The sequence below is a fragment of the Ursus arctos genome, unplaced genomic scaffold (assembly GCF_023065955.2).
Source record: "Ursus arctos isolate Adak ecotype North America unplaced genomic scaffold, UrsArc2.0 scaffold_21, whole genome shotgun sequence".
Classification (NCBI taxonomy): domain Eukaryota; kingdom Metazoa; phylum Chordata; class Mammalia; order Carnivora; family Ursidae; genus Ursus; species Ursus arctos.
The window spans coordinates 38041381-38059681 of NW_026622886.1; the positions used below are offsets into that span (position 1 = coordinate 38041381).

At 39.5% G+C, this 18301-nt stretch overlaps 1 protein-coding gene and 1 non-coding gene across 3 annotated transcripts in view; one reads left to right on the plus strand and one right to left on the minus strand.

Annotated features, from left to right (window-relative positions):
• Positions 1-18301, plus strand: part of TSPAN8 (tetraspanin 8) — a 221067-nt gene that overhangs the window by 138569 nt on the left and 64197 nt on the right. The gene's annotated exons all lie outside the window — the stretch shown is intronic.
• Positions 11359-11465, minus strand: LOC113256481 (U6 spliceosomal RNA). The gene has a single exon (XR_003316688.1). It is a non-coding gene; the product is annotated as a U6 spliceosomal RNA (small nuclear RNA).

Genomic DNA, 18301 nt, shown 5'->3' on the forward strand with positions numbered 1-18301 from the left:
AAATTCACCTCTTTCTCTCCCCCTTCTGTACCACATCTGGACAAGCTGATCTTGTCTAGGCCTGAGTGCTCACCATTTTGGCAACAGCAAAACCACAAGCTCCTGCTACATGGGGACTCACATCTTCAGCCCAACCCCTCAACAGAATTACAAACCTACACCAGTCTCCTTTACTTGCCTTTTCATTTCGGACTTGTTTGAGAGGCCTTCCCTTCCCTCTCAGACATCTCAGTTATGTAAATAATAAGCCGTTTCCTATCTGTTTGATATATGTGTGATGGCATCAGTAGCAACACCCAAACCAAACTTTGGCGGGGGGGATCCATCTGCCTCTTCAGGTGACATAATGGGGTTCCCTTCAAAACACGTTGGCACTAAAACCACTGTCCGGCCATCCTACTTCAGACCCACTTTAGGGCAAACTTCAAACTGACTGAACTTATTTTTCTTTCTATAGGGGATGGGCATCTCAAAAATAGAAAATAACTTGAATCACAGCAAATAAATTTCTATTTTTTTTCCAATTTTGAGTTGTTGACTGAGATTTATATCTGCTGTATCAGGTTGTCTGCTGATTTAGTTACTGAGCAAGGCACCATCTTGTCCAGCCTTCAAAGTCTGCCCCCGACCAGTCGAAGTAGAACAAGGGCTGTGAAAATGGAAGACCCCATAGTGCCTACAGTTTGAGCACATAGATTCTGAACTGTGCTGCTTTGTTTCCACTCCTTCTCTTGACCTCCAAGTTGATGACCACTATCTGCTCACCTCTTACATCTTTGCTAGGCCCTTCTGGGTAGTGCACCCATCCATTCTTCTTTAGCCACCAACAGTCTCCTTTCCCCTCCCAATGTCCTATTTCTCTTTTTTGGCTAGGTTTAAGTTATGGAAGTATTGTGACATATGCTTGACCCATATCAATAGCCCTTTTCTGGGTATGGCTTAGCCCAGAAGACAGCCAAACCTTTGTGGATAGACATAAGAATCAGAAAGGAACTTTTTAAAAAATTGCAGATGCTGGGAGCCTATCCCAGATCTGTGAAGTGATAATTTGCTTCAGGGACAGACAGGGATGGGAAGAGATAGGTTAGGAATCTGTATGTGTAAAGAAGTTCCCCAGCCAATTCCAATGATGAATCAGATATAGAACATATTGAACAGATTAATTTTGTGACACTGGATTATTGTAACCCCTAGAATATCATGACACAGGAACATTTAACCCCAAGGATATTCTGATCCCATCATTTGCTGTTGCTGTGCCATCAGCATGGGTGGTTGGTACAGAATACACAAATCGATTGGAAATACGTTAAAGAATTAGGTCATAATACAGAGAAACTCCAGACAGCAGAATAACTTTGACATAGGTGAGGGAACTTTCTTACAATTTTCTCATGTATTAGCTAAAAAAAAAAAATCCAAACTATCAGTCTTTTATCCTATTCATACTAAATATTACTGTTAGGAATGATCAGCACAAAACAAAAGACAACAGTTGAAACTGCACATGGTAAAATTTGTTCAAGATGAAAATCTGATGACAAATGATGTCTTGATGCTCACATTGAAACATGCAAATATTGAACAGGGAAAATTAGACTTGGCAAAAGTAATCAACACTAAATAAAACTGCCAACAGCTAAATTGGCACATGTTGAAACTTATTATTGCCTAAAAATTGATGTAAGAATCCAATTTTTTTACTAAGTTTGGGTGTGAATAATTTGACCTGAGACAATTGGACTTGGTACAAATAATGACCATAAAAGAACACATGCAATTGCAGAAACTATAATCAAGAAAAATTTGATATGAACAGCAAGGGGAAAAAAACACATTGAATAACATTTTCATTTAAACCGTATGTGGAAAATAACTGATTCCAATGAAAAGAATTTCAGTAAATTAAAAATCAAAAGGGAAAAAATTTATAAATGTCTTCATGCCTTGGAATAAAAATTTCATCAAGGAATTAAAGTAGCTCAATAGAAATTAGCTGTAAAAAATACTTTCCTAATGAAGGAGTCTTCATGCATGTAAGCATAATGTTGATGTAACGATTTCTACTCCTAAACACAGGAGTTAAAAGATTCTCAGATATGAAAGTCAACAGGGTCTAAATAGATGGGTTAAAACAGAAGGCTCAAAACTTCCTGCATCCAATTGTTTATTGTGAGTGTCAAGAAAGGAGTGATCAGGAAAAGTCTGAATCATGGGGTAAACTCAAGGAGGGCAAGCATTCTAGGAATCCCACAGCACAGGTTCAGGGCTCTGGGCATCCAAATGGCAGATTAAGGCAAGATATACCTGGGAGAAAAAGCATGGAAGACAAATCCTTTAAAAATAATCTCATGCTTCTCATTCTTACTTAGCCTCTTACTGGAGGAATTGAGCCATAATTCATAATTCTTGAAGTTGACAGAAATAGTCATCCTTCAAAATGCAAACCCCACTATAATAAAAAAGATTAAAAAATAAGTGTTGGGAAGGATGTGGAGAAATTAGAACACTGACTCTACACTGATAAGAAGAATGTAAAATGGCACAGTCATTTTGGAAAACAGCCTGGCAGTTCTTCAAAAAAAGATAACACACAGGTTATGACCCAGCAGTTTCATTTCTAAGTATATACCCAAGAAAAATAAAAACATGTGTTCACAAAAAAGCTGGTTCACAAATGTTTATAGCAGCATTATTCATAATAAGCAAAAATGGAAGCAGTCCAAGTGTCTATCACTTGATGAATGGATAAACACATTTGTGGTATATCCATACAATGGAATATTGTCCGGCAATAAAAAGAAATAAAATACTGATGCCTGCTACAACATGGGTGAACGTTGGAAACATTATGTTAAGTGAAAGAAGCCAGTCAATTAGCCAACATATTGTACATGTCCAGAAAAGGCAAATCCATAGAGACAGGAAGTAGGTTAGTGATTGCTTAGGGCTGAAAGAGGTTGAAGAGGAAATGAGAAGGAAATACTAATTAGCGCACATTTCTTTTTTAATTTATTTTGATTTTTTACTTAAAAAAAGAGACTTATTTGTTTATTGAGAGAGAGAGAGAAGGAGGGGCAGAAGGAGAGGGAGAGAAACTCTTAAGCAGGCTCTGCACTGAGCGTAGAGCCTGATTTGGGGCTTGATCTCATGACTCCAAGATCATGACCTGAGCCAAAACCAAGAGTTGGGTGCTTAACCAACTGTTCTACGCAGGTGCTCCTCATGTTTCTTTTGGGGGTGATAAAAATGTTCCAAAATTGACCGTGGTGATGGTTACACAACTGTGAAAGTACTTAAAAACCACTGAAGTGTATATTTTAAATTGGTGAATGTTGTAGTATGTAAATTATATCTCAAGAAATCCTATATTAAAAATGTAAATCTTCATGAATGAAGTCACCTCCTGAAGCCTTGGGATGTCAATTCTTCTCTCTGGGTGTGTCTCCTCTATGTAATGGGAATGATATTAATACCTGATAAAGGTGTTGAAAGAATTAATGAAGTAATGTATGTGAGAATGCATACACACCATATGACATGCATGGTAGAAACAGCTAAATGGGCAACAAGATCTGTGCTTTTCCTTCCATGGCATAGAATCACCACAGGGAAACAGTTGCCCAAGCAGAGACTACAATTTCCATGGCTCCTTGCATCTGGTTATACAATGATCTAGTTCTGACCAAAGGTATGTGAGCAGAAGTGATGTGTGTGATCAAGGTAATTAGACAGCTGTTATCTATTTCATCTCCTGTTTCTTCTCCTGCCTGGTTGCTAAGCAGTTGATAGGGCTTGTGGAGCCATAACTTAGGAGGTGCCTGGGTCCTTAAAAACTCCTCTGTGGGGAAAAAACCACCTACCAGCTGCACAGAACACATTGATTGATAGTCTCAGGGAAGAATAGGTTCTATTTGGTTAAAATGTTTTAGTTACAGTAGCCAGTGTTTACCTTCGCTAATACAAAGATTTAAGTAGGCCCTCAATAAACTTTTGGCAAAAATTAAGACATTTTTGTCATTTGTTAGTACCTTTGGAGTTTAAAAATGAAAGCCAGTAGAGACTGAGATGAGGAAAATATGGAAATCTGAAAAGTGAAGGACAGGAATGGATGGGAAAGCATGTTATTGACTCAATCCCGCACAAAATCTTATTGTTTATTCCACCATTCATTGCTCAACTTTTCTTAAGGGATTGATGCACTTCATTGAATCTCATGGTCGTGGAACAAGTACTATATTAATTCTGAGTTCTCTACACCATTTGCCAGCCCTAATTTCTACAGCGAGTCTATATTCTTAAGGAGGGAGACAGACAACAAAAGTAAGTAAATCATATGATATATTGGATCATGAAAATTGCCATGGAAATAAATAAACAAGGGAGTGTGGGAGTTCAGGAGGGGTGTTCAGTTTTAAATAAGATGGTCAAGGAATCTATTATATGGAAGGTAACATCAGAGCAAAGTCTCACATATAGTGAAAGAACAAACCATGATCCCAGACAGAGGGACTAGCAGTATAAAGATCCTGAGATAGGAACACGCCAGGTGTGTTCAAGGAACAGAGAGAAGGTCAGTGTGGTTGGGTAAGGGTAGGCAAGGGGAAGAATGACAGAAAAGAAGTCAGAGAAATAAGGGGGTGGGACCAGATAGTATGGAAGCCTGAGGATTGGACAAAGAACATAATGGGGGATCTGAAAGAGTTCAAGACCAGAGATAATTGGCTACTGTTATTGACTTCAGTAGTGAATGCCAGTACAATGCCCTAAAGACAAACAGGTTCAGTTTCACCTTAGCAGATATCAGTTCAGGAACTAGACAGCAATCTCACAGGAGAAACCAGGAAGAACTCAGATGGTAAATGGGATCCAAGATGCCCCATTCCCCACCTGCTGCCGCCATGAAGTCACATCAGTGCCTGTGTACCCCACGATGACATATTCTGTAGGAGCAAGAGAGAAGGAGAAAGCTTTAAAGACTGAGCATTTACCAGACACAATCTAGAAGAGACTGAATTTATAAGGATAAGAAAATAAGGATGCTACATTTTCTTTGCACATCTTAGTTCTACTGGATTAATTTTATGGTGTTCCACAGATCTTTTAAGCGCTGTTTGCTTTCCTTCAATCTTTTTCTTTCTGTTCCTCATACTTGATAATTTCCATTGTTCTATCTTCAGGTTCACTGATACTTTCTTCTGCCTATTCAAATCTGAATTTGAGTCCCTATAGTGACTTTTTTTTTTCCACTTTAGTTACTGTACTTTTCAGCTCTAGATTTTTTTTTTTTTTTGGTTTCTTTTTAGACTTTCTATCAATTGATATTTCTGTTTTGTTCACATATCATTTTCTTGACTTTCTCCACATCTTGTTTTAGTTCTTTGAGCATTTTTAAGATAAGAGCTTTAAAGTCTTTGTCTAGGAGATCTGCTATTAAGTCTCCAGGGAGAGTTTCTGTTGCTTAATTGATTTTTTTCCCTTTAAATGAGCCACACTTTCCTATTTTTTGTATGTTTTGTGCTTTTTTTTTGTACACTGGACATAACAGGGTAATTCTGGAAATCAGATCCTCACTCTTCCCCAGGGTTTACTGGTTTTTATTATTGTCATTGTTTTTTTCTTTGTTTGTTTTTGATTGTTTTAGGCTGTTTCTATGCTGAGGATCAGCCTGAGGTGTAAACCTCAGGTCTTCTAAAGTCTTTTCTGAGCTTTTTCTTGGGCATGCACAGTCACTTTCTAGTTTTCTCCAAATATGCAGTTGTTTCTGAATGTCCTAGTCTTTCGTGTCTGGCTTTTGAAAGGAGAAAAAATGAAAATTGAAGGCCTGGTTCTTTAAATCCCCTAGAATTCACTTCAGCTGGCAGGGGAGGGGCTTGCAACAATGGGGGAGAGGTGCAATAACAATGGCTGCCCACCTCTTTGTCTGTACCTCTGTGATCAGAAGCCACAATTAATGAGCAGAGAACAGATTTCCAATGTTTAGAGGACAGAATCCAGGAACACTGGCAGAGCTGCTTGCCCTAGTAACTAGGAGAGTTAGTTACTACTCTGCTAGGAACTGAAATTGACTACAACTAACGCAATTTACCATCCAAATCTTCCCTTAGAAACTTCAAGCCCTCAATAGACTCTAGAGTTCCAAAATAGTTACATCAGAGAGATTCTGCCAATGCAATTGTTATCTGGGTAGAGAGAAAAATCCCTTGTGCTTTCTACTCTGCCATCTTTCCAGAGTCCTCTATTAGTGAATAGAATCTTTTGTGTTGAATAGTATGTTTAATCTTTTATGTTTTTAGTCAGGGTTCTTGAGAGAAGTAGAACCAGTAGGATGTGTATATAAAGAGATTTATTATAAGGAATTAGCTCATGTGATTACGGATGCTGGTAAGTTTCAAGGTCTGTAGGGTTAGCTAGTGAAGCTAGACACCAAGAGAACAAATGGATGGTCTAGTTCCAGTCTGAAGGCTGGTTGACTCAAGACTCAGGAAAAGCCAATGTTTCAGTTCAAGTTCAAAGGCCAGAAAAAGCCAAGGTACCAGTATGAAGGCCTTCACGTAGGAAGAATCCTTTCTTTCTTGGTATTTTGTTCTATTCAGACCGTCAACTGATTGGATGAGGCCCACTCATTATGGAGAGCAATCTGCTTTGCTCAATCTACCAATTTAAATGTTAATCTCATCCAAAAACACCCTCATAGAAACAACAAATAATATTTGACCAAATATCTGGGTATCTCATGGCCCAGTCAAGTTGACACATAAAATTACCCTTCACACTTCTAATACAGAAATTATACCCGGAAATAACTAGATGTTATGGTCCCTCTAGGGAAGGTTGATAAAAACGTAGCAGCTGCATCTTCTCAGTGTGTTATTCAAATATCTGTTGAATATGCCGAGTATACTACAATCCCAGCCCTGGACAAAAAAAAAAAAGGCAGTTTATGATTTTGGTGATGATGATGATGAAGTGCAAGGCATTTAAACACTTGACAGTTATATTTATGGAGCGAGACATTTCCTTTAATGCTATTTTATAGGCAAGAGGGAAAAATCTGCAAACATATTTTGGATAACATACAAATTTGTCAGGGTCTTGAGTTACTCCATGTTTAGAGTGTAGGAATACTTTGCATTAACATGGAACATTCACACTTTATATAAGCAGGGCTTGGGGAAGGTTCAAGATATCTGGAAAACAGACTTTGTATAAAGATGTTCATATTGGAATGATGAGTATATCACAATTTCCCCAGGGAAGAGTTTACTAAACAAGGCTGATTCAAAGGCAGCCTTTGACATAGTGAAAATTCTTTCAACTAGTCATCCTTATTGTTGCAGGAAAATGGGACAGTAAAATCAAGAGTGAATGGCATCTTACATTCCTACTACCTGATTTAGAACTCAAGCACTTCTTTCAATGCCAGACCGGGTAACAAAGCCAGGACTTGAGAGCGGAGCTGTGGATAGAAACATTAATCAAATTTGCTTTGAGGAAAGCTACTCACCTGGAGCACAAAACATCTGGGAACTTTGTCATGGGCCATTCTGGTCCGTAAATTAAGGGCCAGGTGCTTGGGACATCAGTATTTTGGCAACTACTCCCTCTCCCTTTTCTCCTAATCCAAGTCACAGAATCATATCTTAGAGTTGGAAGCATATTTGCACTGGCTAGTTTCTCTCCTTTCCAATTCAGAATGTGGGGGCTCATTAGGTCTGGCTGGGCCACATATCTCACTGTGGCCGGATAGAGCTGGATAGAGCTGATTTCAAAATGCTGTGAGTACACATCTTCAGGGATCTTTCTAATTGATCTTCAGAGGAGAGCCAGCCTTCTTTTCTCAGTCACACATGTGCCATTGGTGGAAGTGATTTCATTCTTTCTTTTACAAGTGTCATTTAAAAATGCAGATGTTTCACTCATTTCATTGACTTCTTCATTCAACAAATATTTATTGGTAAGTAGGCACTGTGACAGGCATTGGAGAGAAGGTGATCAAAAACCTTATGGAACTTATAGTTTAGTGATTTTATTAGTAATTTTCATAATAGTTTGATTATTATTTAGATCTTTTATATTAATACAATTTATCAACAAAAAGAAAGCATAAAAGTAATAAAATTTAAAATTCCTCCTCTGCTATCCTCTCTTGGCTTCTTCTATTTTAACAAATTCCTTTTATATCGTTGTCCTATGCCTATCCTTTTACCTTAGTTTTAATCGTGGTGTATATTTTGCATTAACTTTTCATGTATGAATGATCTTAGCAGACTTCTCCATGAATGCTATATCGCAAGCATTTTCCCTATCACTATCTACAAAATTATCATTTCTGTAAATACAGATAGCATGCCGTATAATTTGCTTAATCATTTTTTTATTTGGGGGCATTTGGTTGTATGTAATTTGTTAATATATAACATTGTGGTAGCTTCTTTTTTTCTTCTCTTGAACTTTACCTTAGAAACTAAAGAGCTGAAATTCTATAAAATGGAGTGAGGAGATGTTTTTCTTCTGTGTTGAACAAGATGAGAAATAGATGGCATACTTTTGGGTCTCTCAGTTTATCTGAGAATTCCAGATGACTGGAAGAACCAGTGGGAAGCACAAAAACCAACCGAACTTTTTGTCACCAGATGCATGATATAAAGACGTCTTTCTCTTCTTTTTATTAAAAATAAAAAAGAAAATAGAGAGAAATATTTCCATGTATACACATTCACAGGATGACAGGGTTTTAAAATGTGTTTTTCTAGGCTTTGATTACTCTTAAGTTATCACATTTTTATGTTAGACTACTGAATTCTGAAGTGTGGGATCATCATCAAAATGACCATAATCTCTTGTAATATAGAAAGAATTATTTTTGCCCATTCTTATGATAGATCCATCACTGGTAACATTCCTTCCCTTGTCAACCATAGACTGCTTCCTTCTTGTAAAAATAAGCATGGGCTTACTGGAAGGAATGTCTGTGCCATTTTACTTTTCTTGGTTTGATTTTCCAAAGAGTCATGGATGGGAAGGAAGGGACTGATATTCCTACTGGGAGTCCTCATGTGGCTATCATGGGAATGTCTCTAATGAAGGACAAGTGGGACCTAATGAAGAGCAGGATACAGTAAAGCAGTTAAGTCGAGTCTCACATACTTCTTCTGGATTTCAATTATTCTGGGCAGTCCAGTAGATTCGGAATCACCAGCAGCTGCTCACTTGCTTATTTTCTTGTCTGCCACAGCTGCCACCAGCTGTTCTCTCTTTCTTACCCCACATCCAGATGCAAACAGCTGTTCTCTCTTTCTTTACAATTGTCAACAGTGGCTCATTTTGCCCCAAACACATGGACACCTACAGCAAGAGGAACTGTATTTTTCAGTTGTGGCCAAATACTGGACAGCTTTCAGGAGGTTGAATGGAGGGAGGGAAAGAAGGAATGAGAAGTGGTTCAATGTAGGAAGAGCCTGTGTTGGCAGACTGAAAGGTGGATGGGATGCTTCTGGTTGCTTTTCAGGCGCTGAGTAAGACAATGACAACAGATACCCATACTTCTTCCTTACTATGACATTCACTTTGAAAAGCAGAGAATCATCGCTAATCAATAAATCCCAGGAAAATGAGCATCAGAGAAGGAATTACGATGGTGCTTTAAGGGTTTGGTCTTCATTCATTTATTTAAGTATTTATGGACACTTCTGTCAAGCACTATTCTAGGCACACAGTTGGTGTTATTTAAATGCATTTATGAATACACTCATATTTATCAGTCTAGTCTCAATGATTTTGAAAGAGAACATTTTATTTTTGTTGTTTTTATTTTTTTGTCAAAAGAGAACATTTTAAATGATTTTTTCTGTTGAATTCAGCCTCCCCTCTACCCCTCACCCCCATCATTGGTACTGGGGATTTTGGTCTTATCTCCTTGACCAAGAAATACTCCTGGTTTTTCATGTCTCTGTCTTTGCAGGGACTAGAGAAAGGAAAGTAGAAATGGAGAGGAAGGGCATTCACATTTATTAAGCACTTAATTTGTCCCCAGTACTGTGCATCATCCTTTATATGGGTTATCTCCTTTCATCTTCATCAGAAACTTAGGAAATCCGCATTATTATTTCCATATAGCTGATAAGGAAACTGAAGTTGGAAGCGTGAAGCTACCATGGCCACACAGCCAGGGAGCGACACGGCCAGCACTGGACAGACTCTTCCACTCCAGAGCACGAGCTCTTTTCACCACAGCCTGCTAGCCGGAGAATACTGATGTGAGTAGTAGAGGATACCGATAGTGATAGTTGGGTTCAATGCTGTGATTGTAGAAGTAGGGGTCTAATCTGTCCAAAGGCTCCATCTTCAACTGGAAGTTGGTCCAAACTTCATTCACTGTTTTAAGCTGCAGAGCTCTGTCTAAAGGCTGAAATGAAAGAGGAGATACTGAGGACTCATAGATAAATTTGTTATCACAGAAATAATTTCTACCTCCCCAGGATGTTTTCTGTTAATAGTGGGTTTTGGAAGAGTATTTGACCAAAGTGGGGGAGGACCCTCATTTCGCTCCAGCCATTAGTATCCAAACAATGTTAGTGATTATCCTTTGGGATATTGAGTGGGAAAGAACTGGCTGAGGCTCTAAGGAACCTTCCTCTGGTTTAGGGAGCCATTAGGAAAAGCTCCTTATTCTTGTAAAAATTTTCCCGAACTTTCAGGGCCGGGTTTCTGCAGCTGGCCAAGAGTCAGCCTCAGTTAGGATCCTGCCAAATTGGGCATCAACAGCTCATTTGGCTTGGAAAAAAAAAGAAATGAGAAACAACTGACATTTGTATACTTGAAATTATGAGCTGTTTCTCTAACAAAGAGAGCAAACACTTTCGGTTTGTTTTACAGTAAACATACGCATTGAACAATCTGGTTGGTTAGCAGCTGGCTGTGCATATGTAGGGCACATGTGAACACATATGGATGCATAAACTCACATATGTTCACTTAAAAGGACACTGTCAAGTCATTTTATGACTTTTTTTGTTCTCTGGGATCCATTGTTTATAAAATCTTCTTAGAAGCTTAAAAATACAATTTCTTTCCCTACTGATTTTTGTCCTTTTTTTTTTTTCAGTAAGTATTTTGAATGACACTCAAATAAATGCGACTGGTTCTGTTTAATTCCAAGTCCTACTTAAACATATAAACCAATACAATGTCCGGTCAGAAACAAAGCACTAACAGTGAGACAATTCCTTATGAAGAGAGAAATAATCATGTTCTGCCCTTAGCGTAGACATTCCAGAATTGACTAGTACTCACAAAATCATTTTCCAGTGCTTTCATGTATGTATGAATGCACGCATGTATGTTTGTGTGTATTTTTAAAATATGAAACGCTTTACAAATTTACATGTCGTCCTTGTGAAGAGGCCATGCTAATTTTCTCTGGATTGTTCTAATTTTAGTATATATGCTGCTGAATTGAGCGCCCAAGTGCTTTTAGTGTTAGATATCAAATATAGATAATGCTGACCACGATAAAACCTATTTTTCTACTTTCTATAATATTTTAACAATATTTTTCTAGCTTCTTTACTAAGGGAAAATCCCTTTAAAATATCCTTGTTAGGGCACCAACAAGGCTCAGTCGTTTAAGTGTCTCAGTCGGTTAAGTGTCTGCCTTTGGCTCAGGTCATGATCCCGGCATCCTGGGATCAAGCCCACATTGGGGGGGGGGGTCCCTGCTCAGCAGGGAGTCTGCTTCTCCCTCTCCCTCTCCCTCTGCCTCTCTCCAGCTTTTACTCTCTCTCTCTCAAATAAATAAATGAAATTAAAAAAAAAAATCCTTGCTTTGGGCAAAAGCTGTGAAGAACCAGATGAAAATGGCTAAAAAACCTGGAAAGATGCTCAAAATCACAGCCAATTGGGAAAACAAAAAGTTAATTAATGATAAGTTGTCACTTTATATCCATCAGTCTGGCAAAAGAAAAAAGTAACAATACACATTGCTAGTGGAGATGTGAGGAAAAAGGCACTGTCATTCTCATTTTGCTGGTGGAAATGGGGATTTTAAAGAGCTTTTTTTGGACGTAAATCTAGCAACATTTCTTAAAATCGAAACTATATACTTACCCTTTAATCCAGCATGTCCCTGTTGGGAATTTAACTCATGGAACAAGAGCACTACCATACAGGATATAAACACAGGATTTCTACAGCAGAATAACAATCCTTGTGACAAAAACAAAGCAACAACAACAAAAACCTGAAACCAAGTGAATACCCTTTAATAAGGGACTGTTGAATACATTAATGTACTCTACACTGTGGAATATTACATAACAACATCCCCAGAAAGTGAATTGGAGCAACACTAGTTGCTTAGAAGGAATATCACCAGATACTGTTGAGGGAGAAAAACAAGATGTGTAGAAGAGTATATTATATGAGTCCATTTCCTAAATCATTGATCAAAAAAACTTATATAGGTATACATTCATCTCTCTCTTTATCTCTTTTGCTTATACACATTTGTATAAGGTAAGATGGTGATGAAAACAAACATGGATGGATACACTCTAGGTTATTAAGATGGATTGTCTGGAAGGGGTGGGAGGAATTGTGGTGGTGGTAGGTGAGGAAAAGAAACAAAAAAAGGAAAAGGCTAACGTAAGAAAAATGTGGTTGAAAGAGGGGGTCACATTTATGCCAATTATATGTATATATGCATACAAATGAATTTCTGAAATAACAAGAGATCATTAAAATAAAACATTCTCATCTGCTAGTTTTCAGGATTTCCATAGATTGAGATAAAGGAGGATGTGAAAGTTCTGAAGAAGTCAGATAATCGTGGAAGAAATTGAACTTGAGGGTTGGCTAGACCTTTTATGCGTCCATGTTTTTCAGTTTAAGATCAAGAATAGCAGGTTGCATTTCAATCATTTCAGGGTACTGGTGCCACCAAGTGGTGTCTGGAGCAATTGGTAGTGGCATTTTATCACCCTCCCGAGGAAGGAAACGCTTGGCTTACCTGTGCCTTGCATCATAGCAAGCGGTCTGTGGAGGGCTCCAGTTCTCCTTGGAAGTAAGCACAGCCCTGTGAGCCTGGCACCAGTGGGAACAGGAAGTGTGAGAAGAGATCCGGAGCAAACGGCTTTTGCCCTAGAATCTGAGCTCCCTCTGTTTTTCCTGTTATCGGGTGCTCTGCTATGCCTAACATTGACCTGTCAAGTCCCTTGAGATGTGTTTAATATTTTCTAACTACTTGGACTACTGTTACAACCTATCTGACTTGTTTAATGGCCTGGTCCCTTACATAGGCTTTCTCTTTTTATTGCCATCATCCTAGCTTGGCCTCTTATGATTTCTTTCCTAGTGCCATAAGAATGTTTTCTTGGGCTTTCCTACCCTTGATGTCTTTCTGGCCATTCTGGCCAAAACCCACTTCTGTACTAAGCTTCCTGAAGTTATGGTCATTTAACAACACTATTCTAAACCTTTAATTGTTTCTCCCTCCCCACCATGAAATTCTGACACCAGAGCACAAACTTTTAGTAGGGTGACAGGATGTCTCAGTTTGCCGGGGATGGTCCCAGGTTACTTCTGTTGTCCCACTGTAATTACTGTGACTTTATTCACCCTCAGAAGTGCTCTGGTTTGGATAACACATTATATAGACGTCCTAGCTCTTAGCCACTTGGTTCTCCTGCCTGTAATACGTACCGTAAGTAGGCTAATAGAAGAATGTCCAAAGTTTGTGGCAGATGGAGGAAGTAGATCTGGGTGGAGAGTATATCTTTTTTTTTTCAAATGTTGAAAAGCTAAATGTAAATTATTTGATACTTATTACCTTATTTAAAATTTATCTTTGTCATTTCAGTGACAAGTAGAATTTTCTGTTTGAACTCAAGGAAGGAAACCTACCTTTGTAGCTTTCGTGTGACTCTTTTGGTTTTCCACAAACTCTCGAGAGTGGTCCCATTTGGGGCCTGATGAATGTCACGTTCATAGTTTGTTACCCAATGTGAAGAATATTCAGCTGAGTAACAATACAGAAATTCTAAACATTTTGAGGCGATAGAAGCGCCAATTCTGTGAACTCCTTCAGCACAAGAGGACGGAGCTTAGTCATCCAGCAGTTAGCAGAGTGCTTGAGCCTTGATGCTCTTGAGAAGATTTTTTTTTTTAAGATTTTATTTACTTATTCTACAGAGATAGAGACAGCCAGTGAGAGAGGGAACACAAGCAGGGGGAGCGGGAGAGGAAGAAGCAGACTCCCAGAGGAGGAGCCTGATGTGGGGCTCGATCCCATAACGCCGGGATCACGCCCTGAGCCGAAGGCAGACGCTTAACGACTGCGCCACCCAGGCGCCCCTCTTGAGAAGATTTTTGAGCAGCCTCTGCCAACTGGTGGAACTGAAATGTGGGCCCTGTGTTCTGGTTTAGGCATCCTCTACTTCCCCTTGCTGCATTTGGGTTGTAGTAATAGGTTGAATATATACTGTTTAAGGAAATGTGTTGCCCTTAGTTCCCCATCATTAGGAATGTACTGTGAGTTTTTTCTGCAGTAGAAGAGATTTTTTTTTAAAAAGATTTTATTTGTTTCTGAGTGTGTGAGAGAGCGAGCACAAGCAGGGGGAGTGGCAGACAGAGAGAGAAGGAAGCTCCCCGCTGAGCAGGGAGCCTGATGTGGGGCTCAATCCCAGGACCCTGGGATCATGACCCAAGCCGAAGGCAGACGCCCATCCGACTCAGCCACCTGAGCGTTCCACAGTGGAACAGATTTTGAGCTCCGCCACCCATTTTCTCTTACCCAGTCCTTTTCATAATCAGTTAAATACATTTTCAAGGCAGCTAGAGTTTGGGTGTTGAAAAGGATTTTGTGTGAAAACTAGACCTATACAGGCTTGGGGTTGTGATCTCATGAACACCAGGCACTCCCCAAATGACTAATTGTCATTTACTGCCCATATACTTCCAGTTATGAGCAGTACTTTTTCCTTATGGTCTAGATTTGGGCCATTCTAAAGTCCAGGAAGTTGGAGATCAACTTAAGCTATTCTTTGACTAGTTAAGAGTCATTCATTCATCATCATCCATTTATCTCCCATGTGCCCCTCCAGGTTCTGGACATACAGTGAAGAACGGGCATGACTTCCGGGAAGGGAATTTTCCAGCAGACACACATACACCCAAATCCTCACATGCTCACACACGCACAGGCACACGCACACACGAGGCAACTTCAGCTTGTCATGTTAATGGACAGTGAGACACCTCCCTCTTCAACTTCTTTTCCAATGGAGCTTATTTTAGGATACTTTTTCCTGATTACGTCATCAGGAGCAGAATCAGGCTTTAGACATGATGACACATCCACAGATATCTGGCACTCTGTCATCTGTCGGCTTTCCTTTATATATTTCTCCCTTTTTCCCCCTGAGTGTGTGTTTAATAGAGCTGAGTAATTTAGATACAAGGGCAAGAAGTTTATGCCTCATGTTTGTAAATATGCTCCAGATCGTGAGTTCTTCCAGGTCAGGGACTGTATCTTATTTAATATAGAGACTCTGCATCTGGCTGCCTCTATTTGAATCCCAGCTCCGTCACTTCGTAGCTTTGTGACCTTGGACACATGATGTAACCTCTCTGTGCCTCAAATTGCTGTATAATCTGTCTTGGGTTTTACTTCTTTTTTTTTTTAAACAGCTTTATTAAAATATAATTCACATATAAAATTCACCTATTTGATGTGTACAAGTCAGTGTTTTCTGGTATATTTACAGTTGGCGAAACCATTCCCACAGTCTAATTTTAGAACATCTTTCTTGCCCCCGCAAGAAACACTGAATCCATGAACAGTCACTCCCCATTCCAGCCTACCAGTTTTTATGAGGATTAAGTGAATGATTATATGAAATGCACTCAGAATATTATCTGGCACCTAATAAGTGTTATGTAAATGGTGGCCATTATATTCATATTATTATTCATATGTCTCGCTTCTCTGTGCCCTCAGCCAGTACAGTGCCTGATACTTACTAGTTTCTTGCTGAATAAATGAAACAATGGGAGATAGTGGAAGACACCATTATTTCTTAAGCATTCTAAGTAATGATGAGAAAAATGCCCTATATTATGTATATAGTACAGACATAATCAAAGGCACCACAAAATCCGTGTTAGAGCCCAATACTTTCATGAAGGAAGATATTTTAAAATGAGCGTTTTTTTCACGATAGCTTGACAGGATGGTGATGATTAAAGAAAATTAGTCCCAAGTCCTGAATGCTGATAAGTAGACTCGTGACCCAAGGAAAGACACAGATGCTGAGCCTTTTTAGAGTGAACCTGTAAACTGAAATTGGATTCACTAAATGATTTCTAAATTTACTCCTCTTTCTGCCATCCTGTGATACGGTCTGCCAATACGTGTCATGAGGACTTGATATATCATTTGTAACCTAGACACAAAACCATATGACATTCATTTTATGGTCTTATTTGTTGCAGTTCCACAGTATCTTGTGTTCCTAAAGAGAACGTGAGCATGGATCATCTCCATCCTTACATCCCCCGTTGGCTTCCCTCTGCCTATAGGATAAAGTTCAACCCCCTTGACAGAGCAGGACTCTCGTGGGTCTCTTTTTGCCTGTGGAATATCTACCCTCAGTTCTCCTGGGCGCCATACAATTGATATTAGTTTGGGGATCTAATCAGATCTCAGTGCCTGCAGTTCAAGGAGCTCTCTGCTCTCCTGGCCAAGATAGCCAATTTTCTCCTGGAAATTTTCAATAAAGAAAAGGAAAGATTGAAAGTAGTTGGAAGTGGTTTGTTTCAAGATGCTGCTGACAGGTATTCTAGATCAAGGCACTCTGAGAAGATTGTCCTTTTGCAACGCTTACCTGGATCCCTTCAGCTCTCCTGGATTCTTTCGAAGACATGCTTATTCAGTGTGTCCTTCACTTCGCTATGTTATCCACATTCTTTTAATTAATTGTCTTCCCCTTTACCCTGTTCTATTTGGCATAAATTGGCAAAATTTTGTTTCTCCTGACTGAAGAAAATTGCTAACCAAACAAAACTAACACAAAATTCTTTTATGCTCTGGCCTGTCTAGTTTGCCAGATCCCATCTTCTGATTTAGGTTCTGAAAATGGAACATACTTTCTCATGGCCTCCTGTCAGAAATGTCTTTCTTTCTCACCTGCCTAATGAATTCCTCTTCCTTCGATGGTGGGCATAGGCACCCCTTTGGTGAGGGCCTCCTTGGCCTCTCTCCATGCAGTGAGAGGCTCTTCCCTCTCTGACCCTACTGCATCCTGTATATACATAGCAATGTGAAGAGCCGACTATTATTCTTGTCTTATTTTGGAGAGAATATTGACGGGAGCAAAAATAGGCCACCTCGAAATATGCCACTTTGGTATATTGATTATTTTGAATTAAAGGTACTTAAGAAACAGCCGGCGCAGGAAGGGCACTGACTCTCCTTTGTCCCCCTGGGAGTAGGAAATAAATCTCTCCTGTGAAGGTATGCTTCCTATCACCAGAGCTAGGGAATTCAAGGCCAAGAAGGCAATATAAACAAACTTTGTTCCTTCTTCATTGATTTGCTACCCACACCTAAACTCCTTTGTTTTGTCCAATCTTTAGGAATAATTGTTTCTGTGTCTAAATGACGTAAAAGCTGCCTGCTCTGGCCACCTGCTTTTTTGACTCACCTATCTTGGGGGCACCAGAGCATACATTATTGAATTTATGTTTCTCCTGTTCATGTGTATTATGTCAATTTAATGATTAGGTCAGCCAAAGAGCCTCCAAGGGAAGAAGGGGAAGGCCTTCTTCCCCTACAACATAGGATCAATGCGATGTTCTCTGCCTGCCGCCCTTTCCCCTCAACCGTGGCCTGTATGAGAATGATGACTACAGGGGCGCCTGGGTGGCTCAGGTGGTTAAGTGTCTTCAGCTCAGGTCATGATCCTGGGGTCCTGGGATGGAGCCCATGCCGTAGGGCTCCCTGCTCAGCGGGGAGCCTGCTGCTCCCTCCACCTCTGCCTGCGCTCCCCCGCTTGTGCTCTCTCTCTTTGTCAAATAAATAAAATGGTAAAACAAACAACCAAACAAAAAAGGACAACTGCATGGCATTGGGTTTTTTTGCTGAAACGTTTCTTGGATTTGCTCTGATTTTTTCTGTCCCAGAGAAACAGCCTCTAACTTGCTTACCTCGCTTATTGCCTCCTATTGTTTTTTCCAGCCCTTCCTCTGCCGGGATTGACTAGTTACTGTAGTAAAACCAACTCCATCTACTCACTTGTTAAAA